The sequence below is a fragment of the Zonotrichia leucophrys genome, chromosome 1 (genome assembly GCF_028769735.1).
Source record: "Zonotrichia leucophrys gambelii isolate GWCS_2022_RI chromosome 1, RI_Zleu_2.0, whole genome shotgun sequence".
NCBI classification, from domain to species: Eukaryota; Metazoa; Chordata; class Aves; order Passeriformes; family Passerellidae; genus Zonotrichia; species Zonotrichia leucophrys.
This window is the reverse complement of record NC_088169.1, coordinates 29,386,413-29,407,778: the sequence shown is the minus strand read 5'-3', so window position 1 is coordinate 29,407,778 and position 21,366 is coordinate 29,386,413. Positions and strand designations below refer to the sequence as shown.

The 21,366-nt window shown below is 37.4% G+C and overlaps 1 long non-coding RNA gene across 1 annotated transcript in view; it reads left to right on the top strand.

Annotated features, from left to right (window-relative positions):
- Positions 1-1,050: 1,050 nt before the first annotated feature.
- LOC135446521 (uncharacterized) overlaps positions 1,051-21,366 on the top strand; it is a 39,562-nt gene continuing 19,246 nt past the window's right edge. The window contains exon 1 of the long non-coding RNA XR_010439833.1: positions 1,051-1,164. This is a non-coding gene — a long non-coding RNA (uncharacterized LOC135446521). The remainder of the gene's footprint in view (positions 1,165-21,366) is intronic.

Genomic DNA, 21,366 nt, shown 5'->3' with positions numbered 1-21,366 from the left:
ATTTAGTAGGAGCCCTGAACACAGGGAAGGGAAATAAAAAAGGATTCACAGCAGAAAGGGAGATGACCATTCTACTTGGACAGCTTGGTGACAGCATGTCCAGGCTTGCTCTGCTAAGGTAACATCCATGTGAGGGACAGAGGAACAGCATTTGTTTGATTTCTGGGAAGAGCGCAACTTCCTCATGAGAAAGGAAGGGGAGGAATATGGCTGGCTAATGATTTCAGACTGCCTGAGGCAGTGTCTTGGCAGCTGTAGAGAAAAGCAACTTTTTCTCTGCCCACTCACCACTAGAAGTCATGGTATAAATGGTTATTTATGACCAAATTTGGCTTAGAACATAATCAAGGATGAGCAAGACAGGTCAACAGGTACTGTGGCCATCCTTGCACCTCACTAGGTATCCACAGAAATGGGAGCTGTTTCCTTCTGTGGTTAAGAAGAAACTGGACCCAAGTTCAATCAGGGCTACCACCCACTCCAGAAGTTTGTGTGCCTTGGGGGGTTACTAGCGCACATGGATTTAGAATAATATCAAGTCATTTCAGCATGTGGAGAACATACTGAGTTCTCCACATTCCCTTCTGTCCTTTCTCCACTACCCCTGGCTTCTAGTAATCATCCACATCTGGCCATCACCACTGTCTTCCTCCACCCACTCCTCTCCCTTGGACTCACAAGCTCCATTTCTTCACTCTGGTCATAATTGCTTTATTTCTTTTCTGATCTGAGTACAGAAAGGCATAGGAAGAGGGACAGCATTTGAACTCCATCCATTTTGAGAACAAAGAATCTGACTTTGAGATACAAAGAAATTGGAGCGAAGGGCCCCTCTCCTCCACAGAGGGTCAGGGCAGGGGGGTGTGACACATGTGTCTGTACTTAGGACATAATATGAACACAGTGAGGCCTGTTGGTGAGTCCAATAATATTAAAACACAATGATAACTAATAGACACTTTGAATATTCAGTGGTATGAGAGTAACCTTTTCTATTTATGTGTCCTTCCATAGATAAAAAGAAGCAAAATTGTTGGGGTGCATACGATTTCAAAATATTACTTCATAATGAGCATAAAACACAGCTTAAAGCACATATTATGGGTCCAGAAGAGCACATCTTTCAGTCTTCAAGAAGTATTTAAACTACTCTGGCAGATGAAGGTAAGAAAACATTAATTTCAGCTAGTCTCTCTTTGATACATGCCAATGAGTACAGAAATGCGAAAATGAAACAACTTAAGAATGTGTAGTTCAAATTACATATGAAAAATCATCCATTCAAAGTGTGGATTTAATCATTTTTGTCTTAGTCAGCTCATTCTTTCAATCACCCATTTCCCATTCCAGGTTACAATACTTGCACTGTAGTGTAGATTACTATAATTAACAGGTTAAATGCATGAAAACAGTTTTTTCCCCTTGATGTGCCTTTGGATCCTTTATTTTTGCTAGCAGTTATACTGTAGAGTCACTTCCTATGAAGGAGAAACAACTGCCATGGGGTTTCTTAATGCTGCTTATGTTCTTTTCTTTCCCTCCAGTAATAACAGTAAGAAATTATTGTCTGTAAATAAAAGAATATAATGGAGAGCATATATCAGGAGAAGCATGTTAAAAGCTGCATGTATAACATCTGTAGGTACAGACCACTTGTATTGATGGAGTAGCCAATGCTGGCTTTTATTAAGATGCAGTGAGAACCTTTCTAATTTCTTTGTAAAGAGCAGTCCTTTTCTGATCCAAACGAACCCCTTCAGTTAGCATGCAATTTAATTCTACTGAATAAGAAAGAAAATAGTCTTTTGTGCTGTGATATTTACAGCAAGTATCAATATTGTTCTTACTTTGTTTTCTCCACCAACAATGCTGTGTGACATATCCGTAGATTTATTTATTTTTTAATCATATGTCCTGCTGGTTATAACATAACTTAATGTACCAGCTGCAATTAACAGACTGTCAAAGGATCAACTAACAAGTGCTGATAAGCTTCATTTAACTAATTTGAGGAGTGGAAGTTTGATTTTCTTTTTTTTTTCCAGGAAGGTAGCTTGTTTCCTTATTTCCTGTCAAGTGAGCCAACTCCTGTGACCTGTAGTTAAAAGGGCCCTTTGTAATTAAGGCAGTGAGCCTCCAAGTGAACAGTTCTCACAGTAGGAGGGGGAGCAGGGGGAAGAAGAAGAAGAAAAAAGCAACAAGGAAAAAAAAGAGGATGCATGACACTGCTTAACTAACTAATCGGAGCTGAGCCAATCCATTTTCCTGCGGGCCGCTCAGCGCTCCATGCGCGCGCGGAATCTCGCCCTTCATTGGCTTCGTGTCCATTTTATGGACCAGCGAGTCTATTAAGATCTTGGTGAGTGGCCCTATCCGAGGGCAGGGCTCTCTCCCCGCCTACCCATAGACTACCAGAAACTGATCAGCCGTGTTATATCAATAACGTTCTCACACCAGGTTGTGTAAATTGATCTTTTACAATTTCTCTCGGTGACAGTCTCTGTAACCAACAAGATAAATCATTCCTCCTGTGGTTTTTTTATTGATTGCTGAGACCTGTATAAAAATTACACTGCTCAAGCTGTGAAGTGAACATCCTCATAAAAGAAGACTTTCTATTTACAACCAAAATACGTTTGGTCCAGAGCAGGCGCAGATAGTAAATACCATCCCAATACTATAAGAGACCAGAATTAACTGAGATTCAAAGCACCAACAAAGTAACCTACATAAACTTTTAAATGCGGATAGTGCACAGCAATACCAAGAAAAAAAAGAAAATCAAACAAAAAAAACCCCCAAATTTGCAGGGTTATAAAGTCTTGCTGAAGTAAAGGCAGTTGTAATAGCAAGCCATCTGTTAAAAACAATGATGCAGAAGAAGCACAACACAATCAGCCAGCTTTTTTTTCTTTTTGGTTTTTTTTGGGGGGGTTTTGCAATTGCTTGTGCAAACACTAACACAAATTACTTTTTGATATCTTTTTAGCATCCATGAAAATATATTTTTTTAATGAAACAGTAAGGTTTGAAGACTTCTTACCTTTTCAGAAAAGAAATGATCTTCAACTTTGGAAGATCTGGCAGCTGTAATATCATTCTAGAGAAATTGATTTAAGCTGCTGTATAGTATTGGCTTTACTGTTTTATTAAAGTAAATAGTCTAATGATGTCTAACATAAGCAATCAAATGCATTTGCAGTTTTTAGGCAGAATCAACTCTACAATGATTATATTCCTTCTACTTTATTTGATCATTTAAATTCTGGTAAAATAGTCTCTAATTTCTTTGCTTTAATCATTTAAAACTTCTGCTAATATTGTTTAGAGTGAGTTTACAAGAGTGTCTTTTGAAACAGGTGGACTTAAACTGGAGTAAAACTGTTAAATGTTAAATCATCAAGCATGATGAAAGAATTAGCAACTGATTCAGAAGGCTGCAAACCAGATATGAAATACAAATTTCATTGTCTTACTGACTCAGTTTGTATTTTTTGGATAGGACATTTGTGAGCCAATACTTCAATTTACTCACCTCTAAAAAGTTATTACAGTATCTAGAGGAAATGTGTCATTTCTGTATCATGCTAAGTGAAATCAGTAGAGATACACCCAAGCCAGCCTTGTTCTCTGGGAAATTGAGAAGTTTAAATTAGTGTTTGCAAAGTACTCTGAAACATTTGATGATGAGACCTTCAAAAATGCAAGCTCTTGTTATTATGATTCTCTGACATAAAAAAATGAAGGATGCATTCAAGTATTTCATGTTATCAGAAAACTGTGCAGCCATCATTAGTGCAACCAAGGAGAACGCCGTACTAAGTAGTCTCTCAAAATTAAGGATGTTGTTAAAAGCATAGTTCTCATGAGGTCATAAAAATTATTCTTCTTTTCCTGTTGAAATCAAAATCTATGGTTAATCTAAATACCTGTGATGCTGGAGAAAAGATAGAAATTTTTCTTTATTTTAGATTGTACACATGTAACTAGACATTACATGTTTCTAACTGCTGAATACTCAACTACGCTAAATTCTTTTAAAAGGCAAAACCAGATACTATTTTTGCTGTTTAGAAATCAGTTGGTCAGAGAAACTTCAGAAAAAAATGTGCATCAATCTGAAAATTCAGACTATGAAAATTATTAATGCTATAAAACTCTCCATAAATGACAGAAGCACTTCTTTATTTGCTAGCTGACTAAGGTGATTTCCCCACTTGAATGAAAAGAAAGAAGGGAAGGAGTTTGTTGGATGAGGGGGTTTGTAATAAATATGGTTAGGACTGCACTCTTCTTAGAGAGCTGACTTCAGAATAAATTTTGCTGGTATTGTCTATTCACTTCTCTATTCTTCTTCAAAAGATATTTTCAAAGGGCAAGAGTTAAAACAAAATTTATTAGAAAAACTTGATTGGGAGAAGACAGTTCAAGGCTCAGAACCCAGACAAAGGGCAAGTGCAAACAAAGGATTGTGTGAGGACAATGAAAGTAGTACAAAAAAAGTTATGTTTAAAGAATATATTTTGTCTGTATTTTGGAATTCTTTGGCAAAGTATGTGAATTATCCAAACCAGAATCATCTGAGTCATCTTTCCATTATTAGCTTTATTGATATGATTCCCCTTGAATCTTAGCAGTGAACTGATGATGACAATACCAGTATTCTGGGGCATTGAGGGGTTTAGTTTGTTTCCTTTAGGCAAGAATGAAAAATAACTGGAGCTAATTTCTAGCAGCATCCTCTTGATTTCTCTTAATCCTGGACTGTGATGACTCTTCAAGCATCTCATTGGAAGCAATTGTGGGAAAAAGGCCATTCCCTTTTCAGCTGCTCTTCCCAACCCTAATGAGTTAACAATTGAAATACAGAAAGTTGCTTCAGAGGTCAGGAGAGTATATTCTACACAATGGTCACAGCATTTGAAACCATGACAGCTCTATAAATTGACAAACTAAAGCAGAGCACTTGGTGGTCTGAAGTGGAGAAAAGAACATCGGCCAAGAGCAGTAAAAAGACGAGCCATGAAACCACACAGAAAAAAATGAGTGATTTTTTTCAGATCACCTTGTTAGAATTTAGTGTATCAGAGGTCAGATGAGTAGAACAATAATAAGGTCCAAGGTTGAATACCAGTGGGGAAGCTTAACCCAGGAGCTCCAGGTCAACCATAAGTGAATGAGGTAGAACAGTGAAGCAGTAGTCACCCGGGAAGGGAACGCACAAAAGTCAGCGGGTTAAGGGGAGGAGCCCCACAGTTATCAATTAGACTAAGAGAAAGCCCAGGCTTGAGCACCTGGGATAGAAGAATAATCCCAGTGTGATGAAAGGAGATTTTCTCCTGTGCACGGTTATTGTTCCTTGGTTTTCAGGTTTTGAGAAATTTGAAATGTGTAAAGCTAACGACCTTAAATATGTAACAGATGAGAAAACACTGGCCAGCTGGACACATGTTTATGTGCATATGAAAATGTTTTCATCCCACGCTGGACAGTCTGCTGAGATACAGGCATGAAAGTAAATTTCTTTTAAAAATATGAGCAAACATATACACACACAGGCAAAGATGGGCATGCACACATGTACACCACTGTGAAGGGGGTGTTTTTCAACTTCTTATTTTGTCTTCACAAAAGTATAATTCACACCAATTTTATTTTTAACTTATGAGGAGGAATTTCTTCAGATTTGTGAAGAAAATTGCTTCAAGTGATAAGTATGGAATATTTAAATGACATTTTACAATATAAAATGTGTATATATATATATATATATATATATGATTATGCAACTTCCTCTTCCGATGAACATGCTTCACCTAATTTAGAAGGAATTTTGCCATTGATTTCATTGGAGCTAGAAAAGGCCTAAAATAAAGCAGATCATGTCTCATAGCCCATAGTTCAGAGTACATTGAAAATACCCAAGTAGAGCTAGCCATAACTATCCACCAATATGAACATGTTTCTTCTGTCATGCAGATCTCCATTTATGATTGTCATAAGATATGAACAACTGTGGTATTACCTTTGTACATCTCTGTGTGAGTGGAGTGAGAGTGAGGGGGTAGTGTGTCTATATAACAGAAGATTTTTGATGTCTACACTATGTACCTGAAATTCAGTCCTTGCGAGCAATCTGTGGTGAAAGGGCAAGGATGTATATTGTAAGCTAGACTCAAACTCTAAGCATACTTTGTAACCTACTACCCTATTTTTCTTCTTGTCTATTCCTAACCTAGCATTTCTGAGGAATTATATAGTTCTGGATGGTTGCTAAAACCAGCAAATTCTTACAGGCAGAATAAGTCTCACCAGCTGTAGCAAAGCACACAGTATCCCCACTCTCCTCTGGTGTACACATGCTACTTTTTTGGGTTACAAAAGACCTATTGTCAAGGTATTGTGATAACTTTTTAAACTCCTTCCCTTTTGCTTCTCCAGAACAATTGCACAAATACAGATAAAGCAGAGGCTGACTGCTAAGCACACAGGTACACTGCTCCACAGTCACTGCCTTCCCACATGCACCAAAGAAGATGAAGAGATTACATTGCCAAGAGGCTTCTTTCTGCTTTAAACAGGATGAATTTTCTGACATGAAAGCTTCTCCTACAAAGACTGAAACAGAGAAGTCCAGGGACAAAAATACCCAACCTTTTTTCAAGAGATTATCAATGGCGGCCTCTGAAATCTAACAGGACAGGAAAAAAATTATGGTCTACTTAAACAAGCTGAAAAAGTTTAGGAAAGGAACATGGACTGCAGTTCTCATGGCTGGGTATTATGCTTGTTGAGAAAAAATAGAATAGCTATAGAATAGAATAAGCTATGAATTTATTGCTTATGATAAAAGAAAAAGGGTACAACTTCTTCAAGAGTTCCTTTCAAGATCTGATTTGTCTAAAGGAAAAGATGCTTGATGTATTCTCTCTAAACAGTTTTTTTTTGATGCTGTTAGACACCTGGATTTACATCCTGGAAATTATGGGAAGTCATGCCAGATGTAAGCAGGGGAATCAGGAAAAGGGGCATAAGAATGTCTCTTGTTTTAAGAGAGGAGGTCCTTTATAAAATAGTGTGGAGAAGCATGGGTGGCAATAGTATTTCTTTAGTGTGCAACAAGGGAAGTTGGATTAACTAGTACTAATATGATTTTCTTAGGGGAAAGTTTCTTGCTTTAACTTCACAGAGGAGTGAAACTCGTGCACCATTCAGTTTAATGAATATTTTTTCTTTCTTACAGAACAATAAAGTTTCAAACTCAAATTAATGACATCTCTTTGGGATGCTACTCACAAGAAGACGTCATTGTTTGCAGTGTTCCCAAATAGTGTTGCAGTCTCCAAAAGTACTCTGTATGCATTAAAGTTCATGTTTTTAATATTTTTATACTGCAAATAGCTCCAGGGGAAAAAAAAAAAAAGAATTTTTAGCAGAAGTAGTTCCATTAACTGACTCTGATGATCCATGTTAGAGTAAACCGAGGTAATAATTGTAGGTTCCACCAGCTCAATATGAAAAAAATCATAGTTTCCTACCAGACAGATGGATGGAGTTTTTTGAACTGAAATATACCACAGTCTTGGGGAAGGATTTGGATCTAGCTCAGCTGGATTTTCCTCCAGGCTCCATCACCTATACTCCCTAGAGCTCCATTGATGTAGTGGAGATTCTAAGTCATGTGTTGACATCTACGCCATAAGCATCTAAATTTGAGTGCTTCAATTCATATATATATACAGAGAGTATAGATACAGTTTATATCCACCCAACTAACCCACTTAGATAAGGTAAGTTAGTTGGAATAGCTGTAAAATCATCTGCATCTAAAATGGAACCATACACTCCCCTGGTAGTAAGTAAGAAGGAATAATCACTTGCAAAATGAGATTCATCTCAATCCACAGTAGATGCCTGAAATCAGTCATATAAGTTACACCATAAAAGCTGTATTTTTTTGCTCTGAAGAGAACAGAAAACTAGTTCTGGAAAAGATATCTACATAAGGAGAACAAATGTCTCCTTCACTCACAAGCAGTCAGACAGAGAAATGTAAAGATTTGAAAAAGATAATGAAGTGGTTTTTAGAACTGTTGGTGAGGGTGATCTCCCACAGGAGGAGGATGCCATTGATACCCCATCTGAACTTTAACTAATAGGCTGTGGATATTTGCCAGAGACTGACAAGAGCATCATGAAGTACTTATACACTAAGTCAAAAAGATGAGAAATGCAATGAGATGGGGAAAGGAAACACTGGAAGGATTCAAGGCAGTGATTCCATGAGCTTTGAAAATGGTTATTGTGGCTGTATTTTCAACAGATACAAGCAGGAAACAACAACAGCTGTCAGTGCCTGAAAGGAAAAAAAATGCAGTTCTCCAGATGAAAGTTAAAGTGAGTTGTAAATGGTGGAAATTGAGAGAAGGATGCATTCTTAGACATGCATTGCAGAGTTGGCAAAATAAAGATATGGCCTGTGAATTCACCCTTGCCGACTGTGTAGGCTGCCCCTGTGGTTTTGGAAGAGGGATTCCCAACCACAAGAAATGGCAGCTGTAACACTTCAGATCCCCTGCCCCCAGCATATTTAGATTCTGGATCTTTAGCAGTTAAAATGTCAATAGACTCTTATCTGAGGCATGTTATTAGCTGTAGCTCATTTTCCTGTACAGTTAAAAGAAATTTATAAATTGGTTATACAGATTTATCAGTCTGTTAGACAGAAAGACAAACTCTGTTCATCTTAGGAGGTACTCCTCTTAGCACGTTTTTCCCAGTTGAATGAAGACCAAAATGATTGATCACATCTTTGTTAAGAATTGCAGCGGGGGACACTGGGAAACTGTGGGAGTCACAGTTCATTGAAGTAAATCACATGTACTCTCTTGTGTTAGTGCAGAATGGCAGAGGGGACAGATGACCAGCGTGATCCAGTCTGTCTAATTTCATACAAGCAGTGAATCCTTGACTATGGGCTCTACAGGGCTCTGATTGTGAAAAAGAAGGGACTAAAAGATCACGGCTAAAAACCTTCAGTAAGGAAAATATGCAAAGTTCTCAGTAGGGAAGAAAGAGAGATAAAATATTATAATTGATCATGGAGGCCATAATTCCCGCTCCTCACCCATCATAGAGAAATTCAATTCAAATCAAAGACTGCAGAGTTTTCAAAGATTTTGCAAAACTGGTGGTACTGGTAAAATCAGCCCCATCTTTGGTGTTTTAAATAGTGCTTTTTATACAAAGTCTATATTCTTTTGTGACAATGCAGGATCAAGCTGACACAATAAGAATTCTATCAGAAATAAAATTAATGGCATCACCACTAAATTGTTTCTAAATTCAGTATAAAGAATGTCTAGCAAGTGGGCAGTCAGAAGTGAAAGCATTACCTATTCCCTTTCAAAAAGGGGCAAAAATATATCCTTAGAAAGTTCAGTTCACTCTGGTGAGGGGGTGGAATGATTTTCACCCTTTTCTCATCAACTAGAATGCTTTTCACAGCCAAAAAATCACAAGGTACAGTTAGATACAAGACTACTTCTATAGGAAAATGTGTTCATGTTAAAAATGAATAGAAATTATAGCAACAGAATAAAATGAAACTTGCAAGCCCAGAGAAATAAAACAACTTGTTATTTATGATAAACAACAGGGGATTGTTGTAGGTCTGAAGCAATCAAAAGAATTTTGCACCACAAAGAAAATCTGAACAAAAATAATAATAATACTTAGAATTCAGACTTTTCATTTATTGAATTGTTTCTGTACAACAAGCTTTACAGAATAACACAATACATTCTAATGTTCTGGAATTGTAAATGAAACAACCTAGTTGTAAAAGAATATCGAGCTCTACAGAAGAGAGAGCTGTTATTTTGTTGGTTCACATGCTTCTTACTCACATATCCATTGTACATACTTTTCTGTCCTAAAAGTGTTCCTCACATTAGTTTTTAAGAGTGTAGGAGGGCACTTAATGATTAACTAGAAGAAATAACTGTTTGATAATACCTTACCATGTGTGGACATAAACTAGATCACAGTCTTTATTTTAGTGGTTTTCCATTTCCCCTTGTTATTATTTTTATGGTACACAGTCTCATAGAAAATCTGACTTCTTCCACGGCTTTTCATTTATGCCCTTGTTCACACTTGAAAGCTCTGCAAAACTCAAAGGAGTGACTGTAGGTCTTTTTCAAGACCCAGACGTAAAATAAATCAGTGATCACTGTCAGATTACAAATTTTTCCTTTTAAAAAATCTGCAAATCCTCATCCCAATCTGTAAAACAAAATTCAGCATTCCAGTGGTGCACAAGTCAGGACACTATTTGGTCTTACACACAGTAAGGAAAACACCATATTCCAGTCCATGTAATCCATACACTTGAAATGGAGAAAAAAATTTAAATTCCGGTGTATTTAGTACTTAGACCTTCTTGTGTTCCTACTATCATTTAAGAGCTTTACAGAAAGATGGTCTGAAGGCTTTGTCAGGGAAGTGTTATCTCTTTTTTTATCCTCAGCTGCAGTACAAGCACAGAAGGAAGAAATATTTTCCTCCAAAAAGTTTAGTCAAGTGTGTGTGCCCAAAGCAGAAAAACCTTTCTTCCTTCTTGAGGAAATTTAACATAGCTTGTTAACTTTGGAATACTTGGAGAAAGAGAAATAATTACGCTACTGTATAATTTCAAGTCTGTCAAAATACCTTCTGCCCCCATCAGGATGCTGGTGGTCCCTTCTTAGCAACTACCTTCTCTGCTAGAGTTTTTATCATCTTGCTCAATTATTAAGAAATAAACATATGAAAGCATAAAATATACCTTAAAAGCTGCATATGCCTGCATGAGAAATGTATCCATGAGTTTAAATTTTGAGCACCTCTGGAGTGTGCAAAGTCTATCTGAATTGACCTTTGAAGCTTTTGCATTGCAAAGAGCAAAGGGGACGAAATTCTTTGAACAGATGGTTATAACTTGTTCATCTAAGTCTTTCAAAGGCTACTGGACTGCCAAAAAGAGCATTTTATCCACTGGGGTAGGCAAATACGTGTAGGGAAAGTTAATCACACAATGTCGATAAAATGGGGAGAAATTCATGCAATAAGATTACACTTTATCTCAATTTTATTGAAATTAAATGGAAAGTTTTTTGGGTGTGAAAAGAAGATACACAATGATCCTAAAACAGTTTTAAAGTAGAAAGAGGCAGAAATTCCCTAGCTACCAAGCGCAAGCCATTCACTTCTTGTCTAAAACAGGAAAGAAGAACCAAAAGTTGGATAAGTCTGTGTCTTGTTCATACTTCATTGCATCTTCCTTTGAAGTCGTGGTTTTGATCACTGTTCACAGGACAGTGGACCAAATGGGTTTCCAGTGTGATACAACTGACCATTCCTGTAATCTTGAATGCCTCAGGATTCCTCTATGCTAGAAGACTTCAGCATAGAGGATAAAATTGTGGGCACTTCAGGAAAGAACAGATACCCTAGATCATTTCCCTCTTTCTCCATGTTTTTCTTAGCTGTTGTTCTTTCTCTATACTATTTTTGCTGTGAATAGTTCTTTATTTATCTTTACTGCCCAGGCACGCTGCCTCACAGAAAAGTTTATGATACTGCTGAGTACAGAATGATAGAAAGTTGGTCAGAGAGGAGTGAGCAACACATAAACAAACAGCTATAGCTCAGCCTGATTTCAGCCCTAGATCTGCAGCAGTACAGATCACCTTCTGGTTTTTTCTCCAGCCTACCCTACTACAATATGTTACATATTGTGGTAATTGAAGGCTTTATTCAGAAAGCAACTGTGCCAGGATAAGGATTCTCATGGATGAGCTTAGGACAAAATTTTGTTATTCCTTCTCCAATCTTACATTAACAGAAAATCAAGTACTGCAGAGCAGGATGAATGAGTTCCAATGACCTTTTGCTGAATATAAAGCGCAAAAAAGTTAGTGTTATCCTGTGAACTGTCTGATAGTTTAACACTGTTCTGCTTGGTATCTGCCTGTACATATACATATATGTACTTTTTATTCTTACTCTGAATCTTAGTTAAGTTGAAAAAACTGCCTTCCCCACTGGAATGAGTACTATCAATGTATTTCGTGCCATTGAAATAGAGTGAAGTCCAGTGAGGTAGCGTCTCACTCTTTATGACAGCTTTTCTTGGCCCAAAATCAGTTGGTCAAAGTTCTTTGTCTAAGTTGATCTAAGTTCAGCAACGTTTGTTCAATACTTGTCATGCCATCATAGAGATGTTGATCAGATCAACAGAAAACACTTTATAAAAGTAACCTTTTCCACACTAGAAAAACATCAGTTTCCTTTTTGGAAAGGGAAGCATATTTACTGAAAATTTTCATACTCTTTTAATCTCAAATGACTTTACAGCCAAAATATTTGTTTCACAAAAAAAAATAAAATCCGGGGGAAAAAAAAGCCCCAGCCCTACTTGCTCTTTATCTTCATTTCTCTCTCTCTCTCTTTGCTTTTTTAGGATTTATTTATTGTTTGTCAAGGAAAGCAATATACTAGCAGTATACATACTTTTATACATTTTTTTTTCGCTCTTCATTTTCCACTGAATTCTCAATCGTACTCAACGAAACTCTAGCTTGTAAAGTCATAGCATGCAAAAGCAAAGGAATCTGTTGGCAGAACTGTACAATTACCAAGAGAGTTCAAGAGTCTTTTCTCACTTCTTGGACATGGATATTTGCATAATACTGTATATTTTCCATTATCAAATCACAGGATTTTTTAACTCCACTGTTCTTGGGTACAATCCTGAAATCCAGCCAGAAAGATCCACTGTTTTAGTAACTACTACCTTGCACATTAAGTGATACAGGATGACCAGGTGTCAGGTAGTCCATGGTCCACTCTAGTAGCTCTCAGTGTCCTGGGTAAATTTCAGTTTTCCAATATTTATTTCACTGGCAAGTGCATCTAGCTGCCTGAAAGACTGCCTCTCACACTGCTAGATTTCTCTGCTGTAGAAACTAAATCTAGTGAAACACAACTTTCTGGGATCAGAGCCAGGTCACTCTCAGTTCAGTGGCCTTATCTTTGAATTTACAATTAGGGGCTCATGCATGTCTCCTTTCATGAGAGGCAAACCTCATTCTTCCAGTGATCCATCCCCTCAAATATCGAACTGGTGCTACCAGTAGACTGCATCTTGCACACATGATGAGATTTTGCTGGCAAAAATTGCTGTAGAGTTTTATTCCTCCTTGACTGAATATCTGTCACTTCCAAACTGATGTTAATTGATGCCTCCTTGCTGTGGCGGTAGGGGTTTCAGAACAGATGTTAATACAGCAATGAGTGTGTTAAGGAAATTTAAAATATAAAAAGACTGACTTGTGCTTACAGTCTATATGTACTACCGGAGATTTATTGAAAAACAAAATAAAGAATATACTTAGCTGCTGTGGGTGGGATCTGACATTAATACATTCTCTGCATTTTTCAAACTAAGTCTTCATGAATAAACTTAATTCTCTTCCTCTTTAAGTAGTATTTTAAATGCACCACATATCTTTTTCCTTCACCAGGTAAGCATCTGGAATAACGGACCTTACTGATACACAATCTAGCACTAGCATCTAGCATGAGAGGCACAAGTCAGCTGAACTTAGAAAATATTGCTGTTAAATAATTACACACTGTCTTTAAATTATGGTTTGCTGTTTCTGAAAATGGCTGTATCATCCATCAAAGTAAACTGTAAGCTTTTTAAATAGATATTTCGTGTAGATGTATTTTTTAAGATCACATATAAATGCATTTCTTTTTACTTTGTATTCATATTTAATTTTAACTCCATTATTTGAGATTCAAGATGGGATACATCTAAATATGAAGCTTTTATTCTGCCCTGTAAGTTATACAGTATAGTTTAATATTAAGATTTTACTAGACAGTTACACAGTACTCAGTTTTAATATGGAATACTTCATCATGTTCATTATCGCCTATTTAGACTCATGTAAACTGACACTCCTGAAATAAGCAAGCTTTAAAATGTTAATATAAATGTTATGACTCTTTTAATTGCAATAGACATCTCATTAAGTAATTTAATACCAGTGGGACCTCTTACCAATACACAAAAAAACATACTTAGCCCAGCTTTTACATACAGCACAATATGACAGATAAATGTTTTTCCACAGTGATGCTCATCAGCTTTCTCTTTGCTGTCCATATCCTGAGTGAGAACGTCTTGGCAGCAAGCTGCCTTGATGGGCTGGATTAGCTGGCTTAAACCAGAGCACCTTTGGTAAGGCTGTATCTGTCTGCCCAGGATTAACCAGCAGGACATCTCAGAAGCAGCACCAGAGAGAGAGCTACCTAGACCATGGTGGAATTAGTTCTTCACCTAGGTGGAGAGAAAAACATGCATGACATTTCCATTAGCCTAGAAGGCAGAAACATCTGGTTACTTGGTTCAGCTCATCAGCAGGAGAGCCTGTAGCTGATTAGCCCTTCTCTCAGTAGTAGGCGTTACTACAGTCAGTGGGAATTACTAAACATGGTTTCAGGGGACCGACGTTAATTTGGCTTGCCAAAATAATATGCAATTTTTTAAGGAGTTTGTGTTAATTAGTTGTATAATTTGATGTGATGTGATTGGTTTTGCACAAAGAAAAGCAGAACAGGGTTTGCTATTACAAGCTGCTGTAGGAGAATCAAGAGGTGACACTTAAACAGCTCACAGTCTGAATTTGCAGTGGTGAAAGGCCTTAGTTCATGATCTAATTATACAATGGGATTCCCTTTCTCAAAAGCTAAAAGCCTTTTGATTCTTTTTTATCTTCTAAGATAGTTTATTTTGGTACTTTTAATTCCTTGCAGCTATTATTTCACTACAGATTAAGTCACTTTGGATATCCTATTTTGGCCTGTTTTGTATAATATCCCGCTTTTACGCGAAAAGAAATATGTAAAATTATGAAAGTTGGCAATTTACAGTTTATATAATTCCTAACTGAATCTCTCTGCCTGCCTTTTGTTGTCCATTCACTAACTCCTTCTCAACTATTATTGGCAATTTAGGCTTCTTTGCTACCTGTGGAATGGTAATCAGTGGTAGCACTGATGTCAGAATTACAGTTTCTGCCAGGATAACTGTGTAGCCTGGGAACTTAGAAACATACACGAGGTACTCAACATCCTCTCATTAAAAGCGTTTGCTGCCTGATGACTGTTGAAAAAATTTAGCACTGCACTGAAAAGTATCTGCTGAGGACTCTGGCTGAATGAGAGGGTTGTTTAAGATTTTTCCTCAGGATTTGCTGAGTATGGAAGTAGGCAACCAAAGCAATTCTCAGAAATAGTATACCCGTCCACCTTTCTCTGTTCTTCTCAACTTTCTTGCCTATTTGGACGGCAGATTCTTTGGGCTGGTGGCTGTTTCTTCCTAAGTGCTTGTACAGTGCTCTGCACACAGGGTTGCCTGTCCTGGCAGTGGCCTCCAGGCACAGCTCTCTTAGACATGCCAGTTAATTAACTCACAGCTCTCTCCCATTATCTGCCACCCCCACCTAACATTTTAAAATTTCATGTCCTCCACTAGCAGCAAGAGGCAGGAGTTTATTTATCACTATTTCCACAGGGAAGGAAGTCTGGAACATACAGTAAGCAGTATATACACTACTGAAATTTAGCTACATACTTATTCAGGAGATTTCTCCTTAAGCTGTTTGTCTTGTTAATGGCTACTGCTTCAGACCAGCCTTGGAGTGAGACTGTCTCCCTCCACGAACTACCAAAATTAAGGCAGCATGGACCCACCTCAGGATATCCATTTCGATCCTTCTGCAAGAAAATCCCATGCTTGAAAGCCTGTCTCCACAGAGGATGGCTGAGAGAAACTTATTTGCATGCTACTTGAGAAAGTCCTCTGTGGACTGGGGTTTCACACAAATCTGCTGGGCAATGGAGAACCTTCTCACACTTTGCTGAAAGTCTGCCTGAACTTTGCATGCTGATGTCCAGGCTTCTCAGAGATGTTCATAAATCTCAGACTCAGAGTCGCCTGAAATCTCATACAACTGCAGTTTCCTATGATACGAGGTTCCCTTATAAATATTTCACAGAGCTCTCTTCAAATTTCTAAAAAGAGGCACAGCATAGTTTATGGGATGTTCTGTTCAATAGCTAATCCCTGTGGAAAAGCCCTGTAGTTTAGGTATTACTTCATGTAATAAAGCAAGTCCACCAAACACAAAAGAGAAAAGAGTTCTGATGGAATCTTTGTACCATCAAGGCTTGGGAGATATGAGCTTAGTACTGGTGGGAAGTGTTTAAAAGCCTGAAAAAGATTGGTGTCAAAGGAGGAATGCACTGTATGTAGTGGAGTGAAGTTGGTATTACATATACATAAGGGGCAAGTGTGCTGGTGCAGAAGGGTGCATTGAGCAGTTCTAGTAAGAGAAAAGTGGGGAGGAAGAAAAAGCCCAAACATTTCATTGGACAGATCAGGACTCAGGAAGTCTGGAAAGCTTCCAGGTAATTTCTATTAGGTGCAGCAAGAGTGATTTCATCCATCAGGGTGACTGCCTGTGCAAAGCTCAGCTCTCTGTCATGGGATCACCTGAACCCTTTATGGATCGTACACTTAAAATGCTCTTATTGCTTGCTATTTATTTTCTATTTGAATATCAGTTATCACTGAAGCCATGAAGGTTTGTTTACCTTGAGCAGTCAGTGATTTGTAGTTACTCCTCGGCATCTTTAAACACTACCTGCAGTACTGACTGGTGCTACCTGTTTCTGAAACTGCCTCAGTTACCTGCCTCTTTGACTGTCATTGCCTATCTTAGGCCTAGATTTCAAGTTCATGGAGAATGAATGCCTACATTGCCAAATTCTATATATTCAAACTTTTTGCAGAATGAGTTTCTGTATTTTGTTCTGTATTTTCTACCCATCTATCACAGTGATGTCCATAATGGGGAGTACCAGGAAGTACAGTAAGGTGAATGCTAAGATTGATAGGAAAGAATTAATGCAACCAAAAAAACTGCTAAAAAATAAGTGTTTCATTTTGTCCACTTAGGTCATTTCATATAAAAGGATGTTGCAAGACCAATGTTTTAATCACTTCATGTAAACCTCGCAGAAACAATGCAGTAAACAGACATGGAAAATTCTTCATAATTATCAACTCCTGTGCTATATATGGGTAAATATGTCTTACATCAGAAAAATATGTTCATCAATACATTATTAATTAACAAATAAAAAATGAACACTTCGTTGAGTAAACATATTATTTTTACGTCAGGTTGACTGTTAAAGTCTTATAGTACAAATACGGAATTGTTTCTATTGGTGTAGAAAAGTTATATTTTCACTTATTTAATGAAAGGTGGTAGCAATTGATGTAAAATCAAGGCAGAAGTACCATGCTAATAACCAGGACAGGTTAAGCCAGCCTATATAAATCTATATTAATTTTAAATTAATTATGAGAGTGGTAGATTGATCAATTGAATATGAAGAAAAATTTTCAGATTTTGATTAAATACAGAAGAAGAAATGGATATAGAGATAAATCATTAATTTCCTTTCTTAGAAAAACTGCCTTCTCTTTCTTTCCACCTCTCCTGCCTTCTTCACTTCCCCAAGTGATATTGGAAGGATTCAGGCCAGGAGATTTTCCTACTTTGTGATACATTACAGAAGTAGCCTGAGAACAATTGGTGAATGAATGCATTTGAAATCCATCAGTGGCATCAGTACTAAAGGACATACAGAAAAGACATCTGAGCCTTACCTAGAAAAGTCCTTCGAGGCTGAAAATTTTGGACACGTGTATATACTGAGGCATCCCCGTATGAGCTTTTAGACTCATGAAATGCCAAAACACTATTTTTATTTGTGCCAGTGAAAAGCTTAGAGGCTGTTGTACTATTATTTTTGTTCCTGTTACTCAGACATATTTTCCCTGTGAAGCACATTACAACTTGGGAGTACCCAGTCCTGTGAAAGGTAAATTACTTCAGAGGTACATAAGCCAAAAGCCTCACAACACAAGTCACAAGGAAATCTAGCAAAGCAAATGTACTGACACTAGACAACAGTTGCTGTAAATATGTAGATGCCTTTTCTTTATAACTGATGATTTTAAGATGCTCTTCACCTTTTGAAACGGGGCTGAAATCTTCATTCTTCATCTCACTTCCAGAATTGATGAATCTAATTTTTCTGTCAGTGTAGATTCAAAAATCAGTTTGAATGGATATGACATATCATTAATAAAAAAGAAATACACAATTAAAGTTCTAAAACTATCCATTGTTAAATAAGCCATATATTAACATTTGAAAATTAATTCCCATTCACACATTCACATTCACTTGAAAATTCCTTTATTAAATGTTTAGCCACAGATTTTTTTCCTGAAACCCCTTAATATTGCAACACTTCACCTGAAATATTTCTGAAGTTTTGTTCAATCATTCACCAGTGGTTGGATCTTGAAGCAAACTACAGAACAACATAATGTAATGGCTTCTGACTTATGGACTTATCAATGTCACAGGTTAAGTGGTTTAATTGAGAATCTGTAAAATGTCAAAACAGAGCAACAGTAGTGGACAATATAATTAGACTGCATCACAAGGTGTTCATGGAAGGGAGGGAAAATGGTCCATTCAACCTTAATTTTAATATTCTTGACTTCTAAGTACCAATGCTGTCTCATCTAGGAGAGGCCAAACATAGAACTCATATGGAACTGTGCAGCAAGATCATCAAATTATGCAGTTAAGTAATACACTTTAAAGCTTTTTTAATAAAGGTTTAAGAGTAATGAGGCAACAAGGCTTTGGTGTAAGATATTTCATTATGAAACTCAGTTACACAGCAAAACTATTGGTTTTCCCTTGTTGCCTTCCAAGAAAATGCTGTGATTTTCCAAAAGAAATTACGCTCAATTAAAACCTACTGCTATTGAGGCGTGCTAGCTGCGTGCTTCTCCACCAGAAGCCTACAACAAAGATGGCAGGCAAATTAGCACAGCAAACCACCAGCAGGGATTTTAGTATTTGACTGGGTATAATCCCAAACTCTTCATTTACCTCTAACCTTCCTTCTCGTGGCAGTAGCCTCACAACCTTCCCTATATGTGCTCCTGAGCCATTTGTTTACACGCAAAATGATGGTGATATTACCAACTTCCCCTATTCCTTAGTCTATTTTCTTCCCCTCAAGATTCACTTTTTGCCTTTTTCTCTGTGACATTTGCAAAATTGACTGTGAAGGAAGGGTAACTAGTCCCCAATGGGCTGGTATTCCTCAGTGTGGGTTACCAAGATGCCTAACTAAGAACTGAGTCTGCTATCTCCATGCTTTGTGTAGTCACTTCTGTCTTCTGACTGCAAAATAAATTTACCTCAAGAACACTTTGGGGGGGAATGCTACCTTTTCATTACATGCTTAATATCCATTATAATGGAACCTGGCTTCTAGTTCAGGCCCTAAAGGCATTTCACAATGCAAATAATAGACAATACTAATAATAAAAAGAAAATTTTCATTACAAGGAACTTGATTAGTTGTCCAAATCCTGAGTAAAAGTGTCTATACATGTATAAAGTTTTACAATTTTTATTTTGTTTAAATACATTCCCATTTAAGACTAATTCTGTATTCTCATGCAAATATATATATATGTTTCCATATTGCAATGAGTTCCTTTAGTTGTTGTTTGAAATGCATGTCTCAGATTCACATATCATTCCAAAGTTAAGCTTATGGAGTCTTCACAGATACAATTGTATCTGGTTAACAGATTGTTTGTTAAATGGAAATGGAAATTATCAACTATGTGAATTATTTCTTGCGTTATCCTCGCAAGACAGTGCTTTGAGTCACATGCTGTTAGACACTCACTGTGACATGCAGCACTGTTTTCAGGATACCTACAGCTCCCAAAGGTGTCGTCATGAGAATTAGAGGTCTCAGCAGTTTTTTCATAGGACGGGATTTAAAGCAACATATACACATTATTTTCTTGTTTGAACATTACCCCTAGCAGCATATCCAGGTATATTGTCTTTTATCTCATCAGTCATACAGAGATGAAAAAAGCATACAAGAGAAGTCATCACTTGTGGTGGACTGGTTTTGAAGAACAGATTATTCATTCACTTTGACATCTGCTCTAGGTAGGTAGTATCAATTCTATAGTAACTGCACATGAGCAGGAATATGTTTTCTTTTGGGTTAATTTGCAAAAAACTTTCTATGTGCCACGGTGATCCAAAATTAATGGTGCAGGTTTTTATTTTAGTATTGTCATTACTAATTTGGTCCTTTTTCAGATGCCATTATGCAGTAAAGATAACTGTTATAGTAAAACAATTATTAAAGAAAAATCAACAGAAGATATTTTCATGGCAAAATAATTTTTTATTTTTTCCATACACACATTAAAAAAACATAGCAAAAATGTACATTATTACCAATTTAATCACTTCTTCATAAGTTTATAGACAAATCTGTCCTGGCCGAACTAAATCTTAAGAATAATTTTATAAGATTTGTGTTGTAGCACTTTTACATAAATGATTCTGTATGAACTGATTCTCCATTCAGTGGCAGTCAGAGATATTGCTTCCACAATTTTACATAGGCTATTTACTTGAAGTTTCCTAAATTTTTTTTACAGGTAGCTCATGGTTATGGAGCTATAGCATTTGAACTATTCTCTATTGCTTGTAACCCAGTGCTCTTTTCCTTCTTGGGGATAAGGCAGAAAGTGGTTCAGTCTGGGATAGATGTGGTGAGGAAGCACCATCAAAACAGGGAGATCAGATATTCATAAACCACTGCAAAAGCACTAACTTACCTACTATCACCTTGCTGGAAAATTAAACCTGTCTTCCTTTCTGCTTCATCAGGATGTAGCATCTTCAAGGTGCTGATAGCAGACAGCCTGGACATTTTATATTGGAGACAAGTCTTTCATCACAGGAGGGAGAATGCTTCCTTCATCTTCTCTGAGCTTCCTAGCCTTCATCCTCATCATCCTCCCAGAGATAGTCATGGGTTTTTTTCTTCTACCTCTTCTCCTGTGAACTTGCCCCTCTGTTTCCACTTACCACCAGATCCCCCTCTCCACAGAGCTGATGAGCTGCACTGTACTCTCCCCCTGCTGCTTCCCCCCCAGCACTTTGCTCATGGCAGCTCTCTCCCTCCTTTTTCTGAGGACCAGCTTTCCTGAGAGTAGCTTGCCCTGGGGCACTGTCCCTGGGGCTGGTGAAGCATCCTGCCTCTGGCTAGGCAAGATTCCCAGCCAGCCTTGCAGCTTTGCCAACTCCCTGTCACTCCCTGCCACCC